The 23,477-nt window shown below is 41.5% G+C and overlaps 1 pseudogene; it reads left to right on the forward strand.

Moving 5' to 3' along the window:
* The first annotated feature begins 6,641 nt into the window (after nt 1-6,641).
* Nucleotides 6,642-8,386, forward strand: LOC101317892 (epithelial splicing regulatory protein 1-like; annotated as a pseudogene).
* The last annotated feature ends 15,091 nt before the right edge of the window (nt 8,387-23,477 follow it).

The raw sequence follows: 23,477 nt of genomic DNA on the forward strand, positions 1-23,477 counted from the left end.
AGTGCTGGCCTCCGCATCAGACACATAGGTCTGTTTACTCCGTGCCTAGTCTAGGAGAGCAGTTCTGTTGCCATGTTTGGTACAATTATCAATATAGGCAGCAGTGGGGACGATCTGGATTTTAAGTCTCTTGATGAGGAACTTGACTCCATTTGGTCTTTTCAGTTAAAGGCCCCTTACTGTGGGCATCTTTGTGATGATCGAGAGACTGACTAGTAGCCATGATTTGTTTCCACCATGTGCATCTTCCAAGAGTGGTGTCTTTAACCCACCAGTCCCTAGTTTTCTAAAGTAGGAGATTAAACTGGAACCCAGCCTCTTGGGAAATAGCTCAAGCATCACTGAAAATATTATCACAAGGCTAATCAAGGGTACTATTGTTCAGGTAAACAAGAACAGCCTTTGGTTTGGCCCACTAAACAAGAGACCGTCATTTTAATCTGCATAGCTGATGATGAGATTGAACAGTGCAGCAGGCTCGTGGACACCATCAGGTTCCACCTTGGCCAAACCATCCATGAACCATCTGTGGAGCAAGGGCCCTGTTGAGGCAGCAGCTTTGCTTCAGTCAAGGGAGTGGGGATGAAATTTTCCCTAATTAGATAGTTGCCACTTTTTCATGAAAATACTGAGAGGCCACTGGAGCAAGTCAGCTGTGCTCTGGCATATAACTTTTCCGTTTGACTAGCTAGGTTTCCGGGACCTACGTTCTTTGTTAATCATTGAGTCTGAGTTGATCTACCCCCAAACAGGAATATCGGGCTCGGCAGTCACCAGACCATGGGTCACGTGCTCAGTTTATACAAGAATTTCATAATAAACTAATGGCTGCTTTTGAAAATAAATGTGTCTGGTTGACATGCCAGGGAGAGAACGAGCCCGAATCCTCAAGGCGGGCGGCTTCCCATTGTTAGAGGTCCCAGTTGTCAACATGGTCAGGCACAGAGACTCACAGCTCTGAGGACTGTTAGAGGGTGAGACCCCAAAGTCCCCAGCACTTCTCTACATGTGGCTTTTTCTCATTTGGGGAATTCCTTTTGCTACTAATGGGAAGAGGAAGTAAAAGCATTTAACACTCGATTCAGATGTAGAAACAACCACCACAGTGTACAGAATAGGCTGTAGAGGCTCCAGAAGATCTTCCAGAGCAAGGGCATACACTTCCTTGGGTTGGGCAGATGGGGTGAGGGCCAGTCAGAGCAATCTAACAGGGCATTGAGCAGGGTCAGGGGGCGTGTCTACAGGTTAGACTCGGAGCACTGCTGTTTCCCCAAATCCACACATGGGTTCTGCTATGACTCCCTCCGCCCACATTCATAAGTGAAAAACCTACTGTCCAAGGTGATGGTATTAGGAGGTGAGGCCTTTAGAAGGTGACTAGGTCACGAGAGGGACCCTTCATGAGTGGGGTTAGTATCATTATTAAAGAGACTCCAGGGAGCTGGCTTGACCCTGCCACTGTGTGAGGACACAGCAATAAGCTAGCAGTCTGCAACCTGGAAGAAGGCCTTCACAAAACCAACCACACTGACACCTGATCCTGGACTTCTGGCCTCCAGAACTGGGAGAAATATATTTTTGTTGTTTATAAGCCACCCAATCTTGTTAGAACACCCCAAACGGACTAAGATAGGCTCCTTCTAGGCTTTTTCCTTAGCCCTGAGAGTTCTACCTTCCAAAGTTTGAGGCTAAATTCTTAACTTCACTCCAAGCAGATTAATGATCTACAGAATGATTGAGGGGAGACCCCTTTTGGCTTTGTTGCAGAACCCTTCTTTCCAGCTAGACTTGTTTCCCACACATTGGAAAATTATGGGAGAATTCACCCTACATTTCTGGCCTAGTTCCTGACTCTTCACCATTGACTCAGAATACAGAAAATGCCTCACATTGAAAAGTCACCTTATGTCTGGTTGGGAGCAGGTTGTATTTCCCTAAGATGCCACAATATCTCCCATGCTACACGTTCTTTATACAATGGGACTTTGACAATTTTTCCATTGAAGCATGGGATGCCTGTCCCCTCCCCTTGAAATTGGGCAGGATTTTGTTTCAACCAATAAAGTAGGATGGAAGCAACACAGCATGACTTCCTAGGCTAGCTCCTAAAAAGTGATTCAGCTTCAGCCTTTGTCACTGGAATTCTCGCACTCATTTAGCCTTCAGCTGCCATATTAACAGTTCAACTGCCCTGAGGCCACCAATCCATGAGGAAGCCCAAACTGTTCCATGGAGATTACGTGGAGAAGCTGTGGGACCACATGGAGAGAGAGTGAGCGATGCATCTAGGACTCAGCTATTCTATCCATCCGCTGTTCCAGCTCCAGTCACATCTGACTACAACCACCTGGGAGATTCTAGGCCAGAATCACCTCGCTGATAACTTTCCAAAATTCTTGTCCCATGGAAACTATAAGAGAAAATAATGTGATTGTTGTTTTAAGTCTAAGTTTAAGCCTAAATTTGGCGTGATTTGTTTCAAAGAAATGCATAACCAGAACTTCTAGTTTCCAGTCTGTGATCTCAGCACCATGAGATAGTCAAAATTTCTGCCGTTTCTTTACTCCCCTATAAAGTCTGTTCATCAGGGCCAGTAGAAACACAACTTGTGCCAAGATATGGCACATTCCCAGGGGAATGAAATGCTGGCAAACATTTCATTTCTATCTTTGGAATTTTAGAGCATCTGGTCCTTGTTGCTTCCTTTCATTTCTTATGTCTTTAAAAATAATTTTTTCTTTTTGTTTTACAATGTATTCTTTTCTTTTCTATTTACTGTGGTAAGAATCTTGGCCTTTCAAGACATAATGCATCCTGTTCCCATACTGTTTAAAGGTAAATATCCCCTTTGCTCCCTATACCTATTTCAAGCTTAATTTTTCCATTTACCTCTGTCACTATTTAGGACAAAACACACACACACACACACACACACACACACACACACACACACACACACACACACACACACACACATTTTTTGGTGTTTGTTGTAATACCCAGATACTGAGCAATAAGAATCTAGGATTTTCTGACTCCAAAATAAAGTTATAGACTTTCCATTTCTTGTTTTGAATGATGGATATTTTATGTTTTGTCTTTTTGGTTTTTTTTCTAAAAAAAATCACCATTTCAGAGTATTATGGCACTAGGTAGCAAAGCCCTAAAGCAAATAAAATGCCTTAGGAGAAGCTGCCTCATTTGTTGATGGACCCATTTGGACCACACTCCCCAACCACCATAGTACCTCTTGGATGTAGAAACTGATAAAAGCCAGTTAAGGCTCACTCCTGGATTTGGGGCCAGGGGGTTGTGTTAGGATCAGGGAGTAAATGCCCAGTTACTATTCTTAATACCAAATAATATAATACAACTTACGTCATTTCTGCTGAAAAAAAAATACTGGACAGTTATCAGGAGGCCCAGAAAATATATTATCTAGCTAACCAACTACAGAAATGGAATGGGGCACAAATTAAAGAAAACCCCATAAACCAAAGAATCTGTTAGGGCGACTCCACCTACTAGAAATTTGTTGCCATGCCACAGGATCTAGATGTTCCAGAACATTCACCACCACATCTCTTAGCTTCCACTTCCTATGCTCCTACTTATTCCAAAATGATTCTGAGAAGAGGCCTGTTGTCCTCATTTAATATTCTAACCCTGACAGCCAGGCCCCATATCCAACTTTTCTTGGTTATATCCAAAATATTTAGAAATTGCATAGTAAAAGAAAAACAACAAAACAGAAACAAAAACAAATGCTCATGGCGTGCGTTCCCCTTTTCTGTGCAATATTAGTCAGACACCTTTACTTGCCAACATACAGTATAGTTTACTGTTTCTCAAGTACATCCATTGCATTAGATTTCAAATTCAGTCTTGCTCCAGATGCTAATGACCATGACCAAATTATATCTAGTGCTGCTGTAATAAATTACCACAAACTTCATGGTTTAAAGCAACTAAACGTTGTAAATTTCCAGTTCTATTCGTCAGAAATGTGATATGGGTCTCATTGAGTTAAAATAAAGTTGTTAGCAGGTTGCACTCCTTTCTGGAGGCTCTAGACTTTTTCCCTGTGATGTCACATTTGCCATGGTGTCTCAAAGTTTCTCCATTTTTATTAGATTGAATTCATTCTGACAATCTAGGATAATTTCCGCATAACCTTAATTATACCTTCAAAGTCCCTCTTGCCATGTAGGGTTACATTCACAGAATACATGGACATTGGGGGACATTGGGGAGAGGGGTGGTACTCTGCGTGGGTTTTTTTGGTTTGTTTTTTGTGGGATTTTTTTGTTGTTTTTTTTTAGAGCATTTGCTTTATTTCTGACACGTGAATCTCAAGACAGCGACAGATTCTGGGTGGAGGGGGTGGGTGTCTGCATCGGGGTTGGAACTCCACCCTGAGGGTGGGGAAGGCCTCGCCCTGCACCGACACCATGTGTTACGGCCCAGCACCATGATGTTCTGTGGGTCGTGTGTCTCTTGGACCACAGCGCACTGTCACAGAATCGAAGGCGAGATCAGAGTCACCTGTAGGCCACGGTCCCACTACCGCTTGCCGGCCAGCGGAGCATCCAGGACCGGCCGCCTGCCCTCTTTCTTGCGCTGGCCTAGGTCATTGCTGACTAGCTGAGCAGTTGCGCTGGACCTACGAGCAGGTAGGCGGGCTGAAGTGGACAGGCCTAGAGCAGCCGTCTTGGGGACTAAGGACCTTCAGGACAGGAGCCCCTGGCCGCCCTTGGCACTGGGCTCCCTCCAGGCGCAGAGTTGGCCGAGTTTGGGCAGCGTCACCGTGGTGGCTTTGAGCGCCGCGCTGCCAGCGTTGGGGAGAGCCAGGGACTCCGGGTCCTGCTGAGAACCTCTGTCCCGTCGGGCCTCCTCGGGGCGCAGCATCTCGGGTTCCACCATGCAGATGCGGCGGGGTGAACAGCGAGGGAGTAACTTGGCCCCCAAGCCTTCCGAGTTCTCATCTGAGTCCGCGCTGCAGGGACCGGCGAGCAGAGGGTCCGAGTCCAACAAAGTGTGCCGGGAGCCGCCAACCGACTGGACAGCGTCACCTCAGCCACCGGAGCTCCCTCTCGCCCGCCCTGGTACCGCCCCCTGGGACCTGGCACTACCGTCCTTGGAGCTGCCGGGAAGCCGGTGCCACTGCCATGGCCTCGGGGCGCTTAGACACGTGGGGGCGACACCAGGAACTGGTCTCCGTCTGGCGGGAGGCTGCGCAGCGGAAGCTCAGCCCCTCCTCGCTCCCAGAGAGGGACAGGTCCTCGTCTACGCGGTGGAGCGCGAGGAACCGAGCCGGCGGGCAGCGAGGGCCAGGCCACCGCTGGAGATGCCTCCGCCTCAGCTCTCCGCCTCGCCCCGGGCTCAGCAACCGTAGCCGCGGGATGCGGGCGAACAACGGCGCGCGGGCCGGGGCTGCAGGCGGCCGACAGTAGCCTCGGCGTTTCCTCCTCCTGGCCGGCGCCGTGGTCCCCGCAGGGCTCAGGCACGGGCCCGCCTGCTTTGCAGTTTGGGCGTGGCCGCCATCCTGGGCCCGGGGGCTGTGGTCCCCCCACAGGGGGAACCAGCGTCTCCATCCCGGAAGCTTGGGGCTTGCGGACTCGGCCGGGGAATATGGAGCCACCGCGGACCCTGGGGCCTCCTGGACACCAGCCTTCTTGCCGCTGACCACCCAGTGGAGGCCCTCCGGGGCACCTCCCGGGCATGCGTCCCAGGGGCGTCCGGCTTTGCCTCCCGGGCCGACGGGGCTTCTTTATCAGCCTGCGAGGGGCCTAGGCCTGGGGAGCGCCTGCGCTTGCCCGGCGACGGTGTTGCCTGGCCTCTCTCCTGGAGCTGACCCGGGAGCCCACTCTTTCTCGGCTCGCGGCTCCCCGGGGCCCCGCCAGGTCCTGGGGGTTAGCGCAAGCTCCGGCAAGAATCCCAAGTGCTGCGGGCAGACCAGGCGCGGGTGCGCGCACAGTGTCAGCAGCCCAGGCGAGTCCGCCGGCAGAGCTCCTCGGGCTAGGCCGGCAGCCGCCCAAGATCAGGGGCGTGACGCTCAGGCAGACCAGGAGGCGCAGGGTTTTGACCCCGCGCTAGCCGCGAGGAGCACGACACCCAGGTTGGATGAGAAGTCCCCTCTTCCCTGGAGACCCCGCCCGCTGCCCGTCATGTGTGGCCGACTGTTGAGGATGGGTAGGCTGTGAGGGCCCGCCGCGGGGGTCGCCAGCAAAACGACCCCCCAATCCAGGTGTCTCACTGGCTTCCAGGAGCTCGTTGACCAGCACTGAGAAGAAAGCAGCGTCACCAAAGCCGCTTCGAAGATGTAGCCGCAGGGCCTGGGAGCCTGAGCACACCCGCGGAGGTCGGCGCTCCAGCAGCTGGAGGGGTCGCCGGCCCAGCGGCGTGACCACCTGCTCAGAGAGAACTGGGGAGGCCCTCAGAGGTCGGCATGCACGTCTCCTTCCCGGAGTGTGGACACCGGTCAGGTGCGGCCTTTTGATTCCAGGGACTACGTGGAAGGTGGAGAGGGGTGCACACTCTTTCTTTGTCTCTCCGAAGAGGATTTTAGCACGGGTTATCCCGTTCTCACTTCCTCCCCATCTCACCACCTCTCGATGGCACTTCTCTCCCCATCTATTGTCATGACAGCATCTCCGGATTACTCGGTGACGCTTTTGGGATCACTGCTAGGGCCACCGGGACCAGGCTGGGCTCCCATGAGAAGGAGCTGATCCTGCTGTTATGGAAAGGTGTGGATCTGGCCAACAAGAATTTGGGACAGTTGTACGAAGTAATAGACCAGTTGAATTGGAACTGACCAAGAATTAATTGTGTAAAAGAAACTAAGATGGAATGTAAAAGCCTGTTCTCCGTGCCAGCTGGGCCAAGCCCTCCAGTAGTTTAACCAGTGGACAATCAACTGAACCCTGGGGTAGGAACCTTCTTCTCTCTCTGTACTGAAGGGCAGCTTCATGTCAGGCAAATCCTGCATCATGAGGTTTCCAAGAAGAAAGTATTACTGATTGAATGTTTCTATTCCTTTTTTGATTTCTGTAAAGAATTCAAGAAGTGTTGCCTTGGTTCACCCGATATTGACCAACTGGAAGTTGCAGTAATGACAGAGTGTTGAAATGTTGAGAAGAATAGTTCAGCCTCCCAGTATGGAGCTTCTCAAGTTGACGATATGGGGAATATAATTTAAGCAATGATTTCAGAGCCTTATAATCACAGGTTTTCAGATCCAGAGAGAGTAAATCACAAATTTGAAAGTGGCACTTACAGCAAGATTATTGATAACGAGACTACAGCCAGGGCTAGGGATTTATCTTGGCAGCCTTCATTTCAAGATATTTCAAGATTCTTGAAAGGACTCAGTATTGCCAAGAGAGGTGAAGCACTTCATCTGAAACTGCAGGGTCAAAGGAGTAGAGAAGCTCTGGTTAGGTTTGTGAGTAACACAGAGACCTAGCATTACACAGGCACAGACATCACGTGGGGACCTAGTACACTGAGGCGTACAAAGCAAACAAGTGAAGATTTTCTTAAAATTGCTGGTGGTGCATCCAAAGAGGTAGCCCAATTTTTCTTGCCAGGAAGAAGTCATTGCCTGCATTCAGGGACTCCCTTTCATGGCCACAGCTGAGGAAGTGACCTTCTTTGGACAGCATCACCCCATCTCTGTGGAGAAGGCATCCTCTTTGTTACCCACCAGATGGCAGGCCAGCAGGGAATGCCTGTGTCTTCTTTGCTGTGCCCAGAATGCCTTGAGGTAGCATAAGGACTTGGGTAAAGGATACATTGAGCTCCTCGGGAGCACAGCAGCCGATGGTCAGCAGGTGGATTGGGCTGCTGTGCTCCTGGAACGTGGATGTGTTCCCCAACCCTGAAGTTCTCTGAACCCAGTACTATTGGGATTTTAATGAGGCTTCATCACAAAGGCATGACTGATTACTATCCATTACAGCCCCTCTCCTCTCTCTGGAGAATGAGAGGTGGGGCTTAAAACCCCAAGCTTCTAATTATGGCTTGGTCTTTCTGGTGACCATCCCCCATTCAGGAACCCAGAAAGAGTCACCTCATTAGAACAAAAGACACTCCAGGAAATTTCAAAGGATTTGGGGTTTGGTGTCATATATTTCTATCACTCAGAAAATTTCAAAGATCTCAGGAGCTCTGTGTCACCCACTGGGATCAAGGACTAAAAGTTAAAACAAAAGATTCTCCTATCACCCCTCTTTACAATGGGTTTAGGAGCTCTGCATCAGGAACTGTTTCAAGAGACCAACACATATATTTCTTATTATTTCACTCCAGGATAACTAGTCTGTTTTTGTCATCTTACACCTCATCTTCACTCCTTCCCCTACCACATAGTTTATGTGGTTAAACCAAAATCCTAGGCTGTTAAAGATTTTAGATGAAGCCACAGCTCTGATGCTAAGAGGCCGTCTGTATGTTTTCAATTGCTGCCTAACAAATTACTACTAACTTTGTGGCTTAAAGAACGTCCATGTATTAGTTCACAGTTCTGTAGGTTAGAAGCTGGGTGGGCTTGACTGTGCATGAGGTCAAAATGAAATGTTGGCCAGGCTGGGCTCTTACACGGAGGTTCTGGAGAAGAATCCACTTCCAGGCTTATTCAGGTAGTTGGCAGAATTCATTCTGTATGGTTGCAGGACTGAGGTCCCGTCTTCTTGCTGTGGGCTGAGGGTCACTATCAGTTCCCAGAGACCATTCTTGTTCTTTCGTGTGGCCTCCTCCATCTTCAAGCTGGAAGCGGCATGTGGGCATCCATGCCTTGTCCATTATTGGGCTCCAGCATCTCAGCGCTACATCCAGTCAAGAGAGAGGCTCTTAAGCGCAGCCTCTTTTCCCAAACTGCCAAAGCCACTGGGTCATGGCAGCTCCCTGCCAGTTTTCCAGGCAGCCTCTAGAGCCCCCTGCTCAGGTCCCCTGGACTAGGGGGAAATTTACTAGTGGGAGCCACGTCTAGCCCACCCAGATGAGGATGGCCACTTTTTTTTTCTTAAAGCCATAAAGCTCAACATTTACAAGAACAGCTCCATACTTGGTTCTAAGAATATTGGCCACATAAAGAACTGTTTACTTCTCATAACAAGAAAAACCTAAGCATATGCCTTACTCTTAAAATATAGAATAACAAAATTTAAAACTCAAAAAATAAGCCACTTATTGAATGCATGCCCTTTATCCTTCTGGGAAACAGCATAAAATCAAATTATGTCAGGGCTCAGGGCCTTCCTATCAGCTCCCATGACCTGCAGCTGTGGCCCTGTAACTTTAAAAAGGTCATCCTTTTCACAATGGCCGAAGTGAGCCAGAAGGCAGGCCTGGTGAGCTTACAACACACCTCTTCCCACCCACTTTGGGAGAGGTAAGTACTGACTTGCTGGGAAAGTTCCCAGATGCAAAGTTTGCTCCTATGCCTGCTGGGGTTGAAGGGAGCTTGGTGATCCCTCTGGCCCTGAGTTTTGCTTCCTGCATTCCAGCCCTGACTCTCACTCCACCAGGACCTGTGGCTGCAGAGCTTTAAAATTTCCCCCTGCACTGAAGCTAGCTGCCCTCCCCAAAGAGAACAAGTCAAAGAAGATGCCAGTCCAGCTCTTTCTTTCTGGGAATCATATCTCCCTGGGTCTGGCAGAAGGAGCCAACAGAGTCTGGCCAGAAGACATAATGATCCCAGGTGTGGAGGTGGCATGGCAGCCCCAGGTGCCAGCGAAGAGCCCTATGAGTCTGCTGGCTCGACAGCTCTGTTGCCAGCAAGTGCAGAGTATAACAGACATTCGCACAGAGTATCTGCCAACTCCAGAAAGCACAGTCCGTGCCCCAGAGAAGCCAGAGCACAGCCGCTAATGCGCAACTAGTCACTCCATGGAGAAAGTGGGTGGAGAGACACAGAAGATAGTTGAGAATGATGCCTTCGTGAGTGACCTGGGTTAGAGCTGTTGTTGGGGTCTTTCAAGCCACTGGATTCATTGGTGGGATCATCACTGTGGTCGTGCAGAACGTTTCCAGAAGGTACCCTCAAGAGCTGAAGAACTGTGCCCTTCTTCCACCATCATTCAAAGATATAGTTTCCAATTTCCCCTGTCCCCAAACATGTGGGGTAAGGTGACCCATGGAAATGCTTGGCCACCCACTCAAAATCCATGATGATCCGTCCGCTTGCCAACAGCAATCGAAGGAAAGATAACTCAGAAGACTTGCTCCTTTAAGCATTTGTCTTTTGAAATTTTTTTTAAACTTTGTAAAAGTTGATTTGAAGGGAAAAATGCATAGAAAGTGGAGCAAAACTATGTAAATTGGTTTATAACTTAGATAAACAATATAATTCAATCAATGTTAGAAAATGTAATTGTGTCTTTGTACCAACCATTCTCTGGTGTTATTAAAATGCAAAGGAATTTGGAAATATTTATATCAATGGAGTCCTTGGGTTTGGTGCTGTGTCAGTAAGTGATATAAGCCTTCTGCAGTTTTGGATCTGTTGAAATGTACATATTCCAGTCTAGTTTGGTCTATTTTTAAAGCCTGATTTGGTGTGAATGATCAAGTAGAAAATCTAAAGTTAGATAATATGTAATGAGCAACTGCCTTCCACAAGTCCAGATAAATCATTTCAAAAGCATCTATTTTAGATCATAAACAGGAAGCCTATACTTCTGAGAAGGCATTTTGATTCTCACAACTAGGCCACTGGGCAGGCTCTAGGCTTGCTTTACTGCCTTCTCCAGCAGTGACTTGATGACGCAAAGCTTTGCTCCTACCTGTTCTCTCTACTTCCCTCAGATAATGGGGACCCAGAGCTAAGGAGATGGCATTCTCTCTTTCCAAGACACAAGTCCTTCAGATTGGCTCCTTTGCTCTGGAATATGGGGATCTCAGCCCTGTATTCCCAGGAAGCTGCTGGAGACCCAAAGGTGCCAGAGGCTCAAGTGTACCAGAAACCAAGAACCACGGTTGTCACCAAACATAAAGAAACCCTGTCTGTGCCTCTGGAATGGGAAATAGCACCTGCCAGTTTTCTTACATTCTGTGTCAGAGGAAAACTATGGGAGCAAAAATAACTTTTTAAAATGCTAATTTTAAAGAAGCAGCTAGATTTAAAGACTGGATTTTAACATAAAAGATATTCTCAGTCTTCATAATATACTACATAGTTTTGTGGGGTCATAATTGAAAAGAAATAAAAATAAAGGAGCCCAAACTGCCTTTCTGTATTGGTACCATTCAACTTAGTTCATTTCCCTCTGTATATTTATTGAATTATTTTTCCTAAACAATAATATTTTTACACTGAGCAGATGCTCTGTTGTGATTGTGGTTGTATAATTCTGATATCCTCTAAACTTGTAAGAGTTCATAAAACAAGAAAAAGTAAAAAGCATCAGTTGAAAAGCATAGCTCATTTCGCCTACTTTGGGCAGTAATATTGTGGATGCTATTTTAAACACTGTGCCCTTGTTTTGCCCAGTTCCAGCTGATCTACCAGCCCAGATTCCATATTTGAACGTCAGCTGACTGAGAGAAGGGGATTAAGAACAGCTTAAAATCCTTGCATTTCATCACTCAAATTCTGGAACAGGACTGAGGAATAATGTCTGTTCTTCTTTCCTATTCTTTCTTTTCTCCCTCACCCACGCCAAGACCACCCCAAGTCATACACTGGACCTGTTCCCTGCTGGGACAGGACTGTGGGTTTCTTTGTAACATCTGCATTGGTGCTCAATGCAGTGTGGACATGTTGTAAAATAAACCAGGTGGTGGCCTATATAAAAAAAGGCCATATTATATTTTCCTTTCTTGTTTTTTTTTTTTTTTTCTGGGTGGTAAAAATATGGGCAACTTTTGTTCTCTTCTTTACATTTCTTGCAATTTCTAATTACTCTACAACTAACATTAATTACTTACATAATAAAAAAGCAACTATTCTGAAAAGTTTCATTTCCCTTCTTAAGAAAATACAAATTCAGAGAGAAAATTATCATTTTTATATATTTAATAAACTTCACTTACTTAGACATTTTATTTTTTTAACATTTTTATTGGAGTATAATTGCTTTACAATGGTGTGTTAGTTTCTGCTGTAAAATAAAGTAAATCAGCTATGCATATACATGTATCCCCATATCTCCTCCCTCTTGTGTCTGCCTCCCACCCACCCTATCCCCCCCCTCTATGTGGTCACAAAGCACCGAGCTGATCTCCCTGTGCTGTGCGGCTGCTTCCCACTAGCTATCTATTTTACATTTGCTAATGTCTATATGTCCATGCCACTCTCTCACCTCGTCTCAGCTTACCCTTCCCCCTCCTCATGTCCTCAAGTCCATTCTCTACATCTGAGTCTTTATTCCTGTCCTGCCCCTAGGTTCTTCAGAATACTTTTTTTTTTTTTAGATTCCGTATATATGTTTCAGCATACGATATTTGTTTTTCTCTTTCTGACTTACTTCACTCTGTATGACAGACTCTAGTTCCATCCACCTCAGTACAAATAACTCAATTTCATTTGTTTTTATAGCTGAGTAATATTCCATTGTATACATGTGCCACATCTTCTTTATCCATTCATCTGTTGATGAACACGTAGGTTGCTTCCATGTCCTGGCTATTGTAAATAGTGCTGCAATGGATATTGTGGTACATGACTCTTTTTGAATTATGGTTTTCTCAGTGTATACGCTCAGTAGTGGGACTGCTGGGTCATATGGTAGTCCCGTTTTTATTTTTTTAAGGAAACTCCATACTGTTTTCCATAGTGGCTGTATCAATTTACATCCTCACCAACAGTGTAAGAGGGTTCCTTTTATCCACACCCTCTCCAGCATTTATTGTTTGTTGATTTTTTTGATGATGGACATTCTGACTGGTGTGAGGTGATACCTCATTGTAGTTTTAATTTGCATTTCTCTAATGATTAGTGACATTCAGCATCCTATCATGTGTTTGTTGGCAATCTGTATATCTTCTTTGGAGAAATACCTATTTAGGTCTTCTGCCCATTTTTGGATTGGGTTTTTTGTTTGTTTGTTTGTTTTGTTTTGTTTTGTTTTGATATTGAGCTGTGTGAGCTTCTTGTATACTTTGGAGATTAATTCTTTCTCAGTTGCTTCATTTGCAAATATTTTCTCCCATTCTTTTTGTCTTGTTTATGGTTTCCTTTGCTGTGTAAAAGAGTTTAAGTTTCATTAGGTCCCATTTATTTATTTTTGTTTTTATTTCTATTTCTCTAGGAGGTGGGTCACAAAGGATCTTGCTGTGATTTATGTCATAGAGTGCTCTGCCTATGTTTTCCTCTAAGAGTTTTATAGTGCCTGGCCTTACATTTAGGTCTTTAATCCATTTTGAGTCTGTTTTTGTATATGGTGTTAGGGAGTGTTCTAATTTCTTTCTTTTACATGTAGCTGTCCAGTTTTCCCAGCTCCACTTATTAAAGAGCCTGTCTTTTCTCCATTGTATATTCTTGCATCCTTTAACAAAGATAAGGTGACCATATGTGTGTGGGTGTATCTCTGGGCTTCTATCATGTTCTATTGATCTATATTTCTGTTTTGGTGCCAGTGCCTTACTGTCTTGATTACTGTAGCTTTGTACTAGAGTCTGAAGTCAGGGAGCTTAATTCCTCCAGCTCCATTTTTCTCTCTCAAGATTGCTTTGGCTTTTCAGGGTCTTTTGTGTTTCCATGCAAATTGTGAAATTTTTTGTTCTACTTCTGTGAAAAATGCCATTGGTAATTTAATCAGGATGGCATTGAATCTGTAGATTGCTTTGGGTAGTATAGTCATTTTCACAATGTTGATTCTTCCAATCCAAGAACATGGTATATCTCTCCATCTGTTTGTATCATCTTTACTTTCTTTCATCAGTGTCCTATAGTTTTCTGCATACAGGTCTTTTGTCTCCTTAGGTAGGTTTCTTCCTGGGTATTTTATTCATTGTGTTGCAGTGGTAAATGGGAGTGTTTCCTTAATTTCTCTTTCAGAATTTTCATCATTAGTTTATAGGAATGTGAGATATTTCTGTGCATTAATTTTGTATCCTGCTACTTTACCAAATTCGTTAATTATCTCTAGTAGTCTTCTGGTAGCGTCTTTAGGATTCTCTATATATAGTATCATGATATCTTCAAACAGTGACACTTTTACTTCTTCTTTTCCGATTTAGATTCCTTTTATTTCTTTTTCTTCTCTGATTGCTGTGGCTAAAGCTTCCAAAACTATGTTAAATAATAGCGGTGGGAGTTGGCAACTTTGTCGTTTTCGTGATCTTAGTGGAGGAGTTTTCAGTTTTTCACCATTGAGAATGATGTTGGCCGTGGGTTTATCATATATGGCCTTTATTATGTTCAGGTAAGTTCCCTCTATGCCTATTTTCTGCAATTTTTTTTTATCATAAATTGGTGTTGAATTTTGTCAAAAGCTTTTTCTGCATCTATTGAGATGATCAAATGTTTTTCTCCTTCAATTTGCTAATATGGTTTATCACATTGATTGATTTGCGCATATTGAAGAATCCTTGCATTCCTGGGATAAACCCCACTTGATCATGCTGTGTGATTCTTTTAATGTGCTGTTGGATTCTGTTTTCCAGTATTTTGTTGAGGATTTTTGCATCTATGTTCAGCAGTGATATTGGCCAGTAGTTTTCTCTCTTTGTGACATCTTTGTCTGGTTTTGGTATCAGGGTGATGGTGGCCCCATAGAATGAGTTTGGTAGTGTACCTCCCTCTGCTATATTTTGGAAGAGTTTGAGAAGTATAGGTGTTAGCTCTTCTCTAAATGTTGCTGGAATTCACCTGTGAAGCCATCTGGTCATGGGTTTTTGTTTGTTGGAAGATTTTTAATCCCAATTTCAATTTCAGTGCTTGTGATTGGTCTGTTTCTATTTTTTATTTCTTCGTGGTTCAGTCTCAGAAGGTTTTGCTTTTCTAAGAATTTGTCCATTTCTTCTAGGTTGTCCATTTTATTGGCATATGGTTGCTTGTAGTAATCTCTCACGATCCTTTGTATTTCTGCAGGTTCAGTTGTTACTTCTCCTTTTTCATTTCTAATTCTATTGGTTTGATTCTTCTTCCTTGTTTTCTTGATGAGTCTGGCTAATGGTTTACCAATTTTGTTTATTTTCTCAAATAATCAACTTTTAGCGTTATTGATCTTTGCTGTCATTTCCTTCATTTCTTTTTCATTTATTTATGATCTGATCTTCATGATTTCTTTCCTTCTACTAACTTTGTTTTGTTTTTTTCATTCTTCTTTCTCTAATTGTTTTAGGTGTAAGGTTAGGTTGTTTTTTTGAGATGTTTCTTGAGGCAGGATTGTGTTGCTATCAACTTCCCACTAAGAACTGCTTTTGCTGCATTCCATAGGTTTTGGATTGTCATGTTTGCATTGTCTTATTTTCTAGGTATTTTTTTTATTTCCTCTTTGACTTCTTCAGTGATCACTTCGTTATTAAGTAGTGTATTGTTTAGCCTCCATGTGTTTGTATTTTTTACAGATCTTTTCCTGTAATTGATATCTAGTCTCATAGCATTGTGGTCGGGAAAGATACTTGATACAATTTCAATTTTCTTAAATTTACCAAGGCTTGATTTGTGACCCAAGATGTGATCTATCCTAGAGAATGTTCCATGAGCACTAGAGAAGAAAGTGTATTCTGTTGTTTTTGGGTGGAATGTCCTATAAATATCAGTTAAATCCATCTTGTTTAATGTGTCATTTAAAGCTTGTGTTTCCTTATTTATTTTCATTTCGGAGGATCTGTCCATTGGTGAAAATGGCGTGTTAAATTCCCCTATTATTATTGTGTTACTGTCGATTTCCCCTTTTATGGCTGTTAGCATTTGCCTTATGTATTGTTGTGCTCCTATGTTGGATTCATAAATATTTACAATTGTTATATCTTCTTGGATTGATCCCTTGATCATTATGTAGTGTTGTTCTTTGTCTCTTGTAATAGTCCTTATTTTAACGTCTATTTTGTCTCATATGAGAATTGCTACTCCAGCTTTCTTTTGATTTCCCTTTGCATGGAATAACTTTTTCCATCCCCTCACTTTCAGTCTGTTATGTGTCCTTAGGTCTGAAGTGGATCTCTTGTAGACAGCATATATACAAGTCTTGTTTTTGTATCCATTCAGCCAATCTATGTCTTTTGGTTGGAACATGTAATCCATTTAAATTTAAAGGAATTATCAATATGTTTATTCCTATTACCATTTTCTTAACTGGTTTTGATTTGTATTGTAGGTCTTTTCCTTTTCCTTTTCTTGTGTTTCCTGCTTAGAGAAGTTCCTTTGGCATTTGTTTTAAAGCTGGTTTGGTGGTGTTGAATTATCTTAGCTTTTGCTTGTCTGTAAATGTTTTAATTTCTCCATCGAATCTGAATGAGATCCTTGCTGGATAGAATAATCTTGGATGAAAAATTTTCCCTTTCATCACTTTAAAGGTGTCCTGCCACTCCCTTCTGGCTTGCAGAGTTTCTTCTGAAAGATCAGCTATTAACTTTATGGAGGTTGCCTTGTAGGTTATTTGTTGCTTTTCCCTTGATGCTCTTAATATTTTTTCTTTGTATTTAATTTTTGATTGTGTGATTAATATGTTTCCTGGCATGTTTCTCCTTGGATTTATCCTGTATGGGACTCTCTGCATTTTCTGGACTTCATTGACTATTTCCTTTCCCATATTAGGGAAGTTGTCAACTATAATCTCTTCAAATATTTTCTTAGTCCTTTTTCTTTTCTCTTCTTCATCTGGGACCCCTATAATTCGAATGTTGGTGCATTTAATGTTGTCCCAGAGGTCTCTGAGATGGTCCTTAAATCTTTTTATTCTTTTTTCTTTATTCTGCTCTGCAGTAGTTATTGCCACTATTTTAACTTCCAGGTCACTTATCCATTCTTCTACTTCAGTTATTCTGCTATTGATTCCTTCTAGAGAATTTTTAATTTCATTTTTTGTGTTGTTCATCATTGTTTGTTTGCTCTTTAGTTCTTCTAGTTCCTTGTTAAACGTTTCTTGTATTTTTCTCTATTCTATTTCCAAGATTTTGTATCATCTTTACTATCATTACTCTGAATTCTTTTTCAGGTAGACTGCCTATTTCCTCTTCATTTGTTTGGTCTGGTGGGTTTTTACCTTGCTCCTTCTTCAGCTGTGTATTTCTCTGTCTTCTCATTTTGCTTTACTTGCTGTGTTTAGGGTCTCCTTTACACAGGCTGCAGTTTCATAGTTCCCATTGTTTTTGGTGTCTGCCTTCAATAGGTAAGGTTTGTTCAGTGGGTTGTGTAGACTTTCTGGTGGAACAGACTGGTGCCTGTGTTCTTGTGGATGAAGCTGGGTATTGTATTTCTGGTAGGCAGGACCATGTTCTGTGGTGTATTTGTGGTGTCTGTGAACTTATTCTTATTTTAGGCACCCTCTCTGCTAATGGGTGAGGTTGTGTTCCTGTCTTACTAGTTGTTTGGCATGGGGCCCAGCACTAGATCTTACTCGTCATTGAGTGGAGCTGGATCTTAATGTTGAGATGGAGATCTCTGGGAGAGCTCTCACTGATTGATATTATGAGGGGCAGGGAGGTCTCTGGTGGACAAATGTCCTGAACTTGGCTCTCACACCTCAGAGGCTCACACCTGACACCCGCCTAGACCAGCAAGACCCTGTCAGCCACACGGCCAAGTAAGTGCTGAGTTTCTTGCCTTTTGGGAAGTCTGAGGTCTTCTGCCAGCATTCAGTATGTTTTCTGTAGGAGTTGTTCCACATGTAGATGTATTTTTGATGTGTTTGTGGGGAGGAAGGTGACCTCCATGTCTTACTCCTCTGCCATCTTGAAGGTCCTCCTATATTCCTTTCTTTGGCCAAGAAAATTACTAACTACAAGTTATTAGTAGTAATTTTAAAGTTGAAGTTCATGAATATATTGAGTAGCTTAGTCCTTTATTGGAAATACTGGTATGTATAGGTGCTTACTTTTTTTCTAGGTACATCTTTATGTAGAAATTATGAATATTTGTAGCTATGCTAAAAATTATTATACCCAGAATAAGGTTAATATTAAAACAAACAAACAAACAAACAAACAAACAAACAAAACTTCACCCAGGTTTCTCACTGTCAGAGAATGAAATTGAAGATAAGCAAAGGAGGAATGCTGGAAGGAAGATTTGGTATTGAAAAAAGGAATAGATATTGGGTTGGCCAAAATATCCTTTTTTTTTTTTTTTCTGTAAGATGGCTCTAGTAGCACTTAGTTGTCTTTAACTTCATTTGAAACAATTTTGTTAGATTGTATGTGACAGCTGTCATATCAGTGTGCATTTAAAAAAGTCTTACCAAAATTAGTGGATTTTTGTTTAGCCATTTTAATATAGAAGATGAAAGAAATGTAACACTTCCAGCATATTATGCTTTATTATTTCAAGGAAGGTAAAAATGCAACTGAATCTCAAAAAAACATTTGTGCAGTGTATGGAAAAGGTGCTGTGACTGATCAAACTTATCAAAAGTGGTTTGCAAAGTTTCATGCTGGAGATTTCTAACTGGGTGTTGCTCTTCAGTCAGGTAGAAACATTGAAACTTATAGCTATCAAATTGAGACATTAATTGAGAACAACTGATGTTATACCACGTGGGAGATAGACGCCATACTCAAAATATCCAAATCAAGCATTGAAAATATTTTGTACCAGTTTAGTTGTGTTCATCACTTTGGTGTTTTGGTTCCACATAAGTTAAGTGAAATAAACCTTCTTTACTGTATGTCTGCATGTGATTCTCTATTTAAACATAACAAAAACGTTCCATTTTTAAAACAAATGTGAGGGATGATGAAAAGTAGATACTGTACAATAATGTGGAATGGAAGAGATCATGGGGCAAGTGAAATGAACCACCACCAACCACACCAAAGCCCGGTCTTCACCCAAAGAAAGTGCTGTTGTTTATATGGTGGGATTGGAAGGGAGTCCTCTATTATGAGCTCTTTCTAGAAAACCAAACAATTAATTCCAACAAGTACTGCTCCCAATTAGACCAACTGAAAACAGCACTCAATGAAAAACATCCAGAATTAGTCAACAGAACTTGCATAATCTTCCATCAGGATAACACAGAACCACATGTTTCTTTGATGACCAGGCAAAAACTGTTACAGCTTGGCTGGGAAATTCTGGTTCATCCTCAATATTCACCAGACATTGCATCTTCAGATTTCCATTTACAAAATTTCCTTTACAAAATTCTCTTAATGGAAAAAAAATTAATTCACTGGAAGACTGTAAAAGGCACCTGGAAGTGGCACCAGTTCTTTGTTCAAAAAGATAAAAAGATTTGGGAAGATGGAATTATGAAGCCTGAAAAATGGCAGAAGGTAGTGGACCAAAAGGGTGAATATGTTGTTCAATAAAGTTCTTGGTGAAAATGAGAAATATGTCTTTTATTTTAAGGCAACTTTTGACCAACCCAATAGATAGATAGATAAATAGAAAAATACATCAGAAATGAAATATAGATGAGTATTTAGACATGGGTTAGCTTACATATATATATATATATATATATATATATATATATATATATATATATATATATATATAGTTTCTTATCTCTGTCTACAGAGAGGACCTAGGAGATGTGGCATTCAAATACCAGGGAGCATACCTCATGTCCAATATTGTTTCTAACTACCATCATTCAATAAAAGTTGCCAGGGTTCTTTGGAGACCTCTTTGATTCCAGTCCTGGGGCAAGAAGAATACAAGAGGAATGTGAGAAAATAAATCTTAACCTGGATTTTTTAGTGTTACAGTGTAAGCCTTGGTCTCCTGAGCCATGGGAAATCTTACATCATAAAGATAAAGAGGGACTTCCCTGGTGGCTCATTGGTTGAGAGTCTGCCTGCCGTTGCAGGGGACACAGGTTCATGCCCCGTTCCGGGAAGATCCCACATGTCATGGAGTGGCTGAGCCCGTGAGCCATGGCCACTGAGCCTGCGCGTCGGGAGCCTGTGCTCCTCAACGGGAAAGGCCCGCGTACCACAAAAAAAAAAAAAAAAAAAAAGTGTTTGCTGTCACTTCTCTTAAAGTATTTTACACTTTACATACAATGAAAAATAGACAGCCTTCCCCCTGCCCCCAGCTAATGATGGAGCTAATTGATTCCATCCAATAACATTTCTCTTATCTCTCAGAGACCCAAATGTTAGCATTCAAGGATAGGCATCTAGGTGAAAGCATTATCTTCCTAGGTGTTTACATTTCAATTAGGATGGAATCCTGGACAGTGGTGAGAAAAGAGTTTATCTTCCCCTTGGAGTGATACATTTACTTGCCAAAGTGTTATCCTAAGGATCCTTTCCACCCTGTCTGTAAGAGAACTCAGAAAATAAGAGGTGGGAATGGATCAGGGCAGTGAATGGTGTCTTTTCTCCTTTTAAGTGGACAGAATTCCTCTTCATCTCTTGCCTGCAGTAAGCCTGCCCTTTGCATAGATGTTTTTGTATCTGGCTATTCTTGGGTCACTTTTGAAGGGACTATTCTGATTGTTGATTGTGCTATAAGTAGAATAAAGTTATTTTTTGATACTGGTACCTCTTGATATCAATAAAAACATATGTATTTCAATAACTATATATGCAATATATGTATATCAGACTTTTAACATATAAGTCTGGAACATCTGTAGTGCCAAAAAGTGAGGAAGTTCTTTTAAAAAGGATGAAGACGTGTCATAAAGAACACAGGAACCAAACTCAAAGTGCTTACAAAGGTCACATCTATAACAGTCTCAGTAGTTGTACTAGTAGTAGTAGAGTCCTAATAATAATAATAATAATGATAATAGCAATCATAATAATGTTTTTACTGGATTATGACCTTATCCAAGTGTTTAAGATTAATATCACCAGTAATAAGACTCGATATCTTGCACTCACTAAATTCACATCACCTCTGTGTTATTCTTGCCCAAAATTCCAAACTTCAATCAAATTTTAAGGTAACATCAGACGAACACAAATTGAGACACCTTCTATAAAATATCTGACTGAAGGTTTTCAAAAGTATTAAGGTCTTAAATGCCCAAGACTGCCTGAGTGTCAAAAATTGTACGAGATCAAAGACACAGCAACTTAATGCCATGTCAGATCCTTAGATTCAGTAATGGAAAAAAGACATTAGTGGAAAAACTGGTGAAATTAGAATAAAAGCTATAGTTTGGTTAATGTTATATAAATATTAATTGTACTATATAAGATGTTAACATTAGGAGAATCTAGATAAGGGTATATGAAACTCTGTATTATTTTTGTAAATATTCTGTAATTTTAAAATTATTTTAAAATGCGAATTGTCACAAATTATGGCCAGGAAACACATTATAAGTTAATAAACTAAAAATATGTTACTTAAAACCTGTTACACAGTATAACCAATATTTTACACTGTAATTGATATTTATTAGCATTCCTATAACTCAAAATTTTAAGTGAATATATATTATGACATTTATAATCACAAAACTATTTAAAATATAAGCAAGGAAAGCTGAATTGAATATGCAAAAGAACCATAATTCAAAAACTGGCGAGAGTCTGCAGAGTGAACAAGACAGAAACAATCTTTGCCTTCAGGGAACACACACCCTATTTTGGGAGGCAGACTAAAATAATATAACATAATACAGTGCTTAATAACTAAAGGAAACGCTATAAAGAAAACAAAAAGAGTGACCAAGATAGAGACATTACTTCCAAGGCAGTGAACGTGTGTTTTATTTATTTATTTATTTATTTATGGAGTGAATGGGAAGGTGCTGAACGTCTGTAAGCAGGAAACACCGTTTTAAATGGAGGGGTGTGTGTGGGGGTGTGGACTTCCAGGAGGGGTTTCTTGTCCAAGTTCAGGTAAGACGTAATGGTTCCCTGGCCGAGGGCTTGCATTGGAAGTGTAGAACGAGAAGCAGCTTGATCTAAGTTTGGGAGAGAAAATAAACAAGAGTTATGGTGACCTGGATATGGAGGGTGAGAAGAAGGGAAAAGTGGAGACTGACTCTGAGATTCTTCTATTGAGGAATATTGTGAGAAGAAGGAATAAACAAAAAAGAGGTTTGCTCTTTTGGGAAGTGCATGCTCACCCTCCAAGAATTGTTTTGGGGTTGGTGAGATAGAAAGTTTGGGGTCAAGAGTGAGCAGACTCAGTAGGAGACAGGAGAAGGTAGACATTTCTGTAAATTAATTTATGTTTAAGAAGGCTATTTGAAAGGTGGACTAGTGTCACAAGTGTAAGAGTGTTTATCCAGTAGAATATATGTGATGTATTGTCTTTTGAAACTTGAATGTTCTTACTCTAATTGCCAAAATGCAGCAAGCTTTCACTACAGCAATGCTGATACCCCTTAAGTAGCTGTGTTAGTGCAGCAGTATTTCTGGATAAGAGGTAGGGAATAGGAAAAGATTATTTCTGGGTAGCTGAGCTATTTTTTTCTTAAATTTTTTTTCCTTCCTATTTTAAAATATTTCATAAAGTGAATCTTATTACTTTACAACTTAAAGTAATAGTATTTATAATGTTTAACTAAAGAAGGTGTTCCAAAGTATTCTGGCTTGATGGAAAAGAAAAACTATAACCGAACAGTTGTTATAGATGGATATTGATTGATTTCAGGATCAAATATATATATTTTTTTCCTTTGCAAGGGAATTAACATATTAAATACAAAAGCAAATGTATGTTAGTACTCACAAGAATTGTAGACAGAAATGTTATTTTGAGTTGTCATTTTTTGAAGTAAGGTATTTTGAGTCATTAAAAAAATCGCACTTTCTAAAGGATATTATTCTCCTATATCATTAATGTACATGTAAGTCTTCAAATTTTCCTAAATTTTACTTATTAAATAATGATATATTTTTTAAAAATGCAGTTAGTGTAAAAAGAAACTGACATATATATATATATATATATATATATTTTTTATCTGAGTGTACATTGTAACAGATAATTCATATCAGTGGTTGACCTTGACTTGGCTTAAGGGAGTCAAATGAAGCTTTCATGCTTAAAATCTGTTGAGAAGAAATATATTTTATTCAAAGCTCTTAAAGTGCTTTGAATTAATATAACTGATATCTAGATTTCAAAATCACACGATTCACTTTTACAGTCACTTTTCCCTAAAGTGTGAGAATACCTACTGCTATTAAAATCTAAGGACATTTTCTTTTATATGGACTTAGTTTACTTCAATAAATATAAATTTTTGTCTTTTTCATAGTATGTTTGGTGACAAGGAAGAAACCTACTTAAGTTAGCTTCAGAAAAAAAAAATGTTTTTAACAATGAATTAAACAATGACCTTATGGGCACCCCTCTGTAGAGAATTGTTTCTGCTTACAATACTCAGTACCTGCTGCCCATAACTCTGGTTTGCACATGACCCTGGCTTCTCAAAATCCTAAACCTC

Source organism: Tursiops truncatus, chromosome 12 (assembly GCF_011762595.2).
Source record: "Tursiops truncatus isolate mTurTru1 chromosome 12, mTurTru1.mat.Y, whole genome shotgun sequence".
Taxonomy (NCBI): Eukaryota; Metazoa; Chordata; class Mammalia; order Artiodactyla; family Delphinidae; genus Tursiops; species Tursiops truncatus.